This window comes from Cibotium barometz, chromosome 30 (assembly GCF_041138505.1).
Source record: "Cibotium barometz isolate CiBa-2024 chromosome 30, ASM4113850v1, whole genome shotgun sequence".
In the NCBI taxonomy this organism is placed as follows: Eukaryota; Viridiplantae; Streptophyta; class Polypodiopsida; order Cyatheales; family Cibotiaceae; genus Cibotium; species Cibotium barometz.
The window spans coordinates 52,221,579-52,230,972 of NC_141075.1; the positions used below are offsets into that span (position 1 = coordinate 52,221,579).

Genomic DNA, 9,394 nt, shown 5'->3' on the forward strand with positions numbered 1-9,394 from the left:
CTCTTGTTTGAAACAAGAGTGGCCACCAATCTTTAGAAGAGGAAAAGGTCAAAAACTAATGAATTATGAGTAAATTCACAGTTTTTGGCTCTTGGGAGAAGCAGGGTAACAGTGCAAAAAATACTATTAAGCTTCAACAAAGGGGGAGGCTTCTATTTATAGGAAAAAGTGAGCCTCTAACCAAGCAAACTGATTCTAGAATTTTCCAGATCAGTATGGTCAATTTTTGACCATTTTTAGGTCAGTTTAGCTCACTTTTTGGATCTAGTTGAAACAGGAGAGAGGAGAGATAAAAATATCTTATTATTTGGGAGTTTAAAACTCTCCCACACAAGTGAAATAGGTACCTCCTTCATGAGGGAAATTCCCCCATACTGAGGTGTCAAAAATGCATCATTTCTTCTAAATATCTCTCTTTTTTAACTATTAACCTTGTCCTTAGTCAACTCTTCATCTTATGTGAGTATTTAATCATTTTTAGGGGATTTTCCTTTTATTCTTCCATTTATCTCCTCCCTACATTTGGATGAATCTTATTGGTCCATAGGAGTTTGCAAGATGAGGGTACTCACTTCCGTTCACCTTAATTTAAATTTTCGAAAAAATCTTGACCCCTAGGATAAGGCCTCTTGATGCACCTTTTGAAAATCTTTTTGAACTTCTGTTTCAGGGGAACTTATTTAAATACAAAGAGATATTTTTCCATCCAAAAATATCCAAAATCTGAATAATCTCTCTCTAGAACATTTTCTCTCTCTAGGCCAAAATAGGTAGAAACAAGATCCTTTATATTTCTGAAGAGGGATTTGACTACAGGAGAAGATACTAGACATCCTGAGAGGCTGGGAGGAATCTTACACATATTCTCGAATCTCCACCATTGTCTGTACGTAGACATTTAAGTTTCTTTCCTATTTGTGTTTCCACAAAGGGCAACCATCTTGTGAACACTTGAAAGGCATCACTTTTCCTAGCCATGGGAAAAACCCACACCTTACGCATTGCATTATCTATGAAGGTAATGAAAAATAATGCACCACCCATAGAACGAGTGGGCATGGGACCACATACATCGCTATGAACAAGCTCTAAAGAGTCAAGTTTCTTGTGGTTTAGTTGCCTCTTATGTTTGGTTTGGACATGTTTACCATAAACACAATGTTCACACATATCAAAACTAGAAAAATTGAAAGACGGCACATAACCCAGCACACATAACCCAAACGTGAGAGTGTTTCCATTCCTTTTTGACCCATGTGTGCATGCCACAAAGCAACATTTGGTGGTTTGATTACGACCACAACATGATCCTTAATGGAAGTTACATGGATGGGATACAAGGTACCACACTTAGGACCTCTCGCTATGATAAGTGAACCACGTTGGATCTTCCAAGACCCATCTCCAAAGATGACCTTGTGTCCACTATCATCAAGTTGATCGGCCGAGATCAAACTTTTTGTCAACTTAGGCACATGGCGCACATTGTTGAGCATAAAGGACGTGACATTTGGAAATTCAAGCTTAATACTCCCCGCACCTTCAATGTCGCAAGCATAACCATTTCCAAGGTGCACGCATCCACACTTTCCACTCTCATAGAGGGAGAGAACCATTCACGATGCGGTGTCACATGGAAAGAAGCACCCGAATCCAAGATCCAATCTTGATTCAACACATAGTCCGATGCAACTAAAAGACTAGCGGGAAGCTTTGACATAGAGATAATTTCACCCTCATCACGAGTGGACCACATTCACCTCTTCAATCTTGACACTAGAGGACGGTTTCTTGTCATCACTTATGGGTGTCTTGCCCTTAGCATTCTTTTGCTCCTTTTTCCACACACGGCATTGTTTTCTAACATGCCCTTTCTTACCACAATGATAGCACTCCACATTTTTACGTGAACGGGATTTGCTACGAGAATTACCACATTCTTGAGACTTCCCCCTCGACCTTGCCCTACCACATTGGACATTGAGGGTGGTGCCACCACTAGCATGTTCCATGCTCTTGCGGTTGGTTTCCTCGGACAACAAACTACCACCACGCTGTCAAACTTTAATGTACCTTCCGGTGCCGAGTTACTTATGGAAATCCCAAATGTGTCCCAAGAGGGAGGTAAAGAATACAAGAGGAATATAGCCCTCACCACCAAACAATAACTTTTGGGACAATAATTGCGAATAGATTTGGTTGAACTCATTCAAATGACTAGCAACTGAAGCATTCTCGCTACTACAACTCCAAGGAATATCGACGCTGCTGTTATCGATGATTTCATACGGCATCGGTATGTGCGTCGGTATGAGCGTCAAAAAACACATATCGACGCTAATACCAACACTTATACCAATGCGAATACTGATGGTAATATAGACGCAAATACCGATGATATTACCAACGCTCTTCTGGGGAGGAAAAGAAAATTTTTGGCCGCGCACATCCTCATTCTGGAGAACACGCGCAAAGAAGTCAAAACAGCAGGGAAGTCAAAACAGCAGGTTGGTGCCCTGCTCTCCTCCCCCTCTCTCCTTCCCTTCACTCTCTCACATGAGCACCCCCCCTCTCTCTCTCTCTCTCTCTCTCTCTCTCTTCTCTCTCCTTGCTCTCTCTCTCCCTCTTCTTTCTCTCTCTTTCTCTTATTTGTCTCTTCCTTCTCCTCTCTCTCTCTCTCCCTCTCTCTCTCCACTCTCCACACATTTAGGGTTTAAGATTAGGGTTTTTTAATTAGGTTTAAAATTAGGGTTTTTAAAATTAAACTTAGGATTATGTTAAATTAAAATTTTCATAAATCAAATTTAGGGTTTTCTTTTGAAACATTTAGTTTATTATTTTGAATTGAATAATTTAAGATTATGTTGTCTTAATTTTAAATTTTTAATACAATTAATTAAATTTATATGATCATACATGCACATTCACATACACATACACACATGCACATACACATACACACATTCACAATCACATAAACATATACTCACATACACATATACTCACATATTCACATCCATATACCCATTCACATATACATGCACACATACTCATTCACATGCACACATACATGTGGACATATATGTACCCACATTCACTCACACACACATTCACATATACATGGACACATACACATTCACATACACGTACACATGCACATACATACATAGACACATACTTACATACATAAAATATATACATAGATACATACCTACATTCATAAAATACATACTTACATAGATACATACATACATAAATACATACTTACATAGATACATACATACATACGTACATAAATACATACATACATGGATACCTACATCTACATACATACATACGTATATACATATTTACATACATACATACATATGTATATACATAGATAGATACATACATACATACATACCTATGGCTCAAAATACATACATACATATGTAAAATATGTAAACTTACATACACACATAGATACATACCTAAAATACGTTAACACATACACATACATACTTATATGCATACGTATGTATGTATGTATCATTAGAGAGAGAGCGAGAGTGAGCGAGAGAGAGAAAGAAATGGTTTTTGTTATATGGCACCTTAAAACCCTGTTGGTGCCCGAAGTGGGTGGCTTCTTGTTTTTATTTTAAATCACGTGCCTTAAAACCAAAGTGGGTGCCTCGGAGGGGTGGTAGGGTTTTTTTTTTTAGTCTTCCCAAAGGAAAGGAAACTCTGCCCGTTTTTTTTGACAAGTGAAGAGACCTAGAAATTATAGAAGAGAGAGAGATGTCCAAGCGCATATCAGATGGCATCTTTGGATCCTGAAGAAAGCGTGGCGAGTCCTTACACTCAATGCAAGTATCAGATCTTTCGTAAATGACGGATTTGTACTGCACACGTTCAAGAATATGGACCGTTTGCATTGGATCAACTACAAAACCTACGCTTCTAGTCACATGGTTTGGCCAGCCGATCCACATGACATTGCGCCGTCCACATCTCGTGGACAGAAGAGGATAGCTAGGGATGCGATGACAAAGATGGAGATAAATGCAGAAAGACAAGCATGACAGAGAATGAACACATGGGAGAAATGTTGGATGCATTTTTTACGACATGGATGAGGACCACGATGGTGGGCACAATGACGTGGATTCCGCGTATACGACAGAATTTCCACGATCAGAAGCCAACAAAGAAGAGCAGACCATGCAAAAACTACCTCCTTTGCCACTCTACAATGGCGCAAAGATCTCTGTTCTGCGTGCCTCACCCGCGTTGCTCAATCTTCAATCCATTTATTGATGGTTGGATGCTAGTGTCTCTGAACTGTTCAACTTGAAAGTTTCTTTACTGCACCAAAATAGTCAAACTTGTTTTTATAGTTCTAAATACGAAAAGATTACTTATCCTTTGCAGGCTTTTGAAAGATCATTTTTTGCCAGATGAGAATGACATGCCTCCGACGCGTGGGAATGACATGCCTCTGACGCGTGGGGACACTAAGAAGCTTTTAAAGTCCATGGGCATGGACTACACAAAGATTCATGCATGTCCAAATGATTGCATCCTTTTTCGCAACAACGAGTATGAGCACCTGCACATATGTTCAAAGTGTGGAGCGAAAAGATTCAGGGAAGACCTTGTGGGCGAAGCAGCCCCAACAAAAGCCCTTCGACACTTTCCTATCATCCCGAGAATCAAGAACATATTCAGATGCAAATTCGTAACCCAATTAATGTCATGGCATGCAAAGAGCAAATCCATAGACGGTGTGATGCGAGTGTCTGCCGATTCCGATGCTTGGAAACACATAGACAACAAGTGGCCTTTGTTTGCTGGAGAGCCTTGGAATCTACGTCTAGGCCTAGCTATGGATGGTGTAAATCCATTTGGTCTACGTAGCTCATCATGGAGCACATGGCTTGTCTGTTCGGTTAACTATAACATCCCGCCATGGCTGGCCACCAAAAAAGGGTCATTTGTTGTTAGCCCTTATCGTGCCAGTACAAGGTCAAAAATATGGATGTATACCTGGCAACGCTTGTGGAAGAGCTACACACTTTATGGGATGGTATTACTGTGCGAGACATGTCACAACCTTTGACAAGATGGGAGGTACGAGTGCAAGGCATACTTATGTGGATGATGCATGACTGGCTCGGATATGGTGAATGTTCAGGTAACATCAGTCAACCCTTTACGTTTCATCCAACCTGGTCGGTCTATGTGTACACAATAACTCATTTTTTAATGTCATAAATTGGTTCATTATTCGTGCAAGCTTGTCCATTTCGGGTTACAATGCTTGTCCCTTATGTGGACCTCGACTCGATGTAGCACGCTACTCAAAGCCTCTTTGGAAAACCGTGTACCAAGTACATCACAGACATCTGCCTGAAGGACATGCCTTGCGTGAAGGGCTAATTGGCCGCCGACAAGCACAACGACAATGGAAAGCAAGTGATTGGAAGCAAATGTGGGATAAGGAGACGGGGACACCACTCGCAGGCATGAAAAGGCTCTCGATCTTCCACGATCTCCCTTATTGGGGTGAGTTATTGATCAATCACTTGTTGGACCCAATGCATATTTTCAAGAATGTGGAAGAGATGCTCTGGAAGACATTGATCGGAAAGAAGGAGAGCAAAGGACAAAGGGATGACTTGCAAGAGCAAGGTCGTATGCAAGAGTTGTGGGCAGTCGAACGGAATAGTGTCGCTACCAAGGGCTCCATGGGTGCTGCGCAAGTTGGAAGAACAACAAGTAAAGAAGGTGATTTCAGAGTCACACCTACTGGGTGCATGAGGTGTCTAAAGACTGCCTTCACACAAAATGACGATCTTGGAGGACTCAAGTCTCATGATTGGCATAAGTTTCTGCAGCTTGTGCTCCATGTAGCTATGAAAGACTGCCTATCGGAGGATGTGCGAACAACCATTTACAAGATCAGTACCTTGGTACGATGGATCTCATCTAAAGAGATAAGGAGAGACAGCATAGACGCTGCCAAACTCAATGCAGTATAGGCTGTCTGTATGGTTGAAAAATTCTTTCCCACGAGCATTCTCACAATCCAGTTGCATTTGCTAGTTCATGTGGTTGCACTAGCAGGAACTGTCCACAGCCGATGGATGTTCTTCTTAGAGCGGTTCATGAAGACGCTAAAATGGTTTGTTCGTTAGAGAGCACGTCCAGAGAGCAGCATGGGGTGGCTCATGCAAGAGTCATAGATACATAGACACACACACAGATATTTCACATAAGATGAAGAGTTGAAAATGTACACGGTTTATTAGTAAAAAACTATGAGCAATATTAAAAATATGAGATATTTTGGGTATAATGATTTCATATTGACACTATGTAAGGAAGGGGAGTTCTTTAAAGGAGATGCATATTTCACATAAGATGAAGAGTTGAAAATGTACAAGGTTTATTAGTAAAAGACTATGAGCAATATTAAAAATATGAGATATTTTGGGTATAATGATTCTATTTTGACACATATGTAAGGAAGGGGAGTTCTTTAAAGGAGGTGCATATTTCACATACTTGAATGAGTTTTAAACTCATAAAAATTGAGATATTTCATCTCTCCTCTCTCCTAATTCAAGTCTAGTTACAAAAAGTTAGCTCAACTGACCTAAAAATGGTCAAAAATTGACCAAAGTGAGTTGGAAAATTCTAGAATCAGTTTGTTTGGTTAGGAGCTCAATTTTTCCTATAAATAGAAGCCTCCCCTTGTTGAAAAAAATATATAGTGTTTATGCATCGTTACTCTACTCCACCTAAGCCAAGAACTGTGAATTCATTAATAATTCACTAGTTTTTGGAGCTTCCCTCTTTCTTCAATCCCCATTGGTGGCTCCATCAACATACTTAACCAATTGATTGGTTGGGGGCCTCTACCGTGAACAAAGAATCAAGCAATTTGTAAGGTAATTAGTGAATATTGATCTTTCCTATAGTTTCTCAATGTTTCTCTCTTCTCAACCCCTCTCAAGCTTGAGAAGCTTAATTGGTATGGTTTTTTTAAATGCTATTGAAGTTAATTGGTGAATAGTAGTGAAGAGTTACATAATTTGATGAATGCTATTGAAGTTAAGTAATTAATGATAGTAAAGAATTACATAAATTTCTATTTATGTTTAAATTCTAATGCTTTTTATGTAATTTCTCTCTCTCACTCAAGAAATGGTCATACTCATGACCCATTCTCAATCCAAATGAAGCTTTTCATAAAGCTTTTCCTTAATCCAAGATTAAGCTATGCTTGAGGCCAAATTAATGGCTTTTTTCTATGCTTTTAGTTTATGTATATTGATGATTCAATCCATTTTGGATTAATGATCCAATTAAAGATCATTTTAATTATTTCCTTAATGATAAGCTTTATCCCTCAGAAAAATTGAGATTTATCATAGCAGCGGAGCTATGGCAAAAGTTTTATAAAAATTATGCATAAAATAATTTCATTCAAAGCATAAAAAGAGGACTTCCTACCATATTCTAGGAATTATCATCCTAGATTAATTTAAAGAAATTCATTATAATCATGGAGAAATTGAATTTTTATATTATGCATAAAGGATAAGTTTTTATATCAAAAGTGTTACTTTTACCATTTTTATTTTCATGCATAGAAGTATGCATAAAGGATAAATTTTTATATCAAAAGTGTTACTTTTACCATTTTTATTTTCATGCATAGAAGTATGCATAATGGATAAATTTTTATATCAAAAGTGTTATTTTTATCAATTTTAAATTTTCATGCATAGAAGTATGCATAATGGATAAATTTTTATATCAAAAGTGTTATTTTTATCAATTTTTATTTGCATGCATAGAAGTATGCATAAAGGATAAATTTTTATATCAAAAGTGTTATTTTTATCATTTTTATTTTCATGCATAGAAGTATGCATAAAGGATAAATTTTTATATCAAAAGTGTTATTTTTATCATTTTTATTTTCATGCATAGAAGTATGCATAAAGGATAAATTTTTATATCAAAAGTGTTATTTTTATCATTTTTATTTTCATGCATAGAAGTATGCATAAAGGATAAATTTTTATATCAAAAGTGTTACTTTTATCATTTTTATTTCATGCATAGAAGTATGCATAATGGATAAATTTTTATATCAAAAGTGTTACTTTTATCATATTTGAATTTCATGCATAAAGATATGCATAAAAGTTGATTATTTTATTATAAAAGTGTGTCTTTTATTATATTGAATTTCATGCATAGAGGTATGCATAAAAGTTGATTATTTTATTATAAAAGTGTGACTTTTATCATAATTGAATTTCATGCATAGAGGTATGCATAAAAGTTGATTATTTTATTGTAAGAGTGTTACTTTTATCATATTGGATTTCATGCATAGAGGTATGCATAAAAGATATTCTTTTTATACTAAAAGTGTGATTTTCATCATAAATGGATTTTATGCATAACTTAGATGCATAAGAGAAATTCTTTTATTCTAAAAGTGTAATTCTTACCAAATTGAATTTATACATAAAAGATTGATTTTAATTTCGAAAGTGTTAGTCTCCTTAAATGGAATTTATGCATAAATAAATATGTAGAGAAATCTTATATCAAATATAAGAATTCTCTTAAAAAAGATATGAAATGTGATAAGATGTGATAAGAGGTGTATGAGATGTGATAAGATTTGATAAGATACGTATGGAAAGTGATAGGATGTGATAAGAGGTGTATGAGATGTGAAAAGATGTGATAAGATGTGTATGAGATGTGATAGAATGTGTTAAGATGAGTTAGGATGTGTTAAGATGTATATGGGATGTGTTAGGACGAGAATGGATGTAATATGGTTGTATGAATGTGATGTGGATGTATACATGTAGATGTATATGTATGAATGTGAATGTGGATGTGGATGTGGATGTATGGATGTAGATACGGATGTGTATGTATGTATGTGGATGTGTATGTATGAATGAGGATGTGAAAATGGATGTATGTGTGGATGTATGGATGTAGATACGGATGTGGATGTATGTATGTGAATGTGGATGTATGAATGAGAATGTGAAAATGGATGTATGCATGTGAATGTGGATGTATGAATATGAATGTGGATGTGTGGATGTGGAAATGGAGGTATGGATGTATGAATGTGGATGTGGATGTATGCATGTAGATGCGTATGTATGAATGTGAAATTGGATGTATGATGTGGACGTACGAACATGGATATGTATGTAGAATAATGAATATGAAGGTGTATGTGAGATAATGTGTAGTCTATATGAGTGAATGGATGAGAACGAGTACACATTGAATGGAATGTGGAAAAAGTAATGTGGTCCGAGAGTGGATAATATGGAAAGACAAGAGTTCGTTATAAACTGTA

The 9,394-nt window shown here is 36.9% G+C and overlaps 1 pseudogene; it reads left to right on the forward strand.

The window, feature by feature from the left end:
* The first annotated feature begins 4,627 nt into the window (after positions 1 to 4,627).
* Positions 4,628 to 6,227, forward strand: LOC147621635 (uncharacterized; annotated as a pseudogene).
* The last annotated feature ends 3,167 nt before the right edge of the window (positions 6,228 to 9,394 follow it).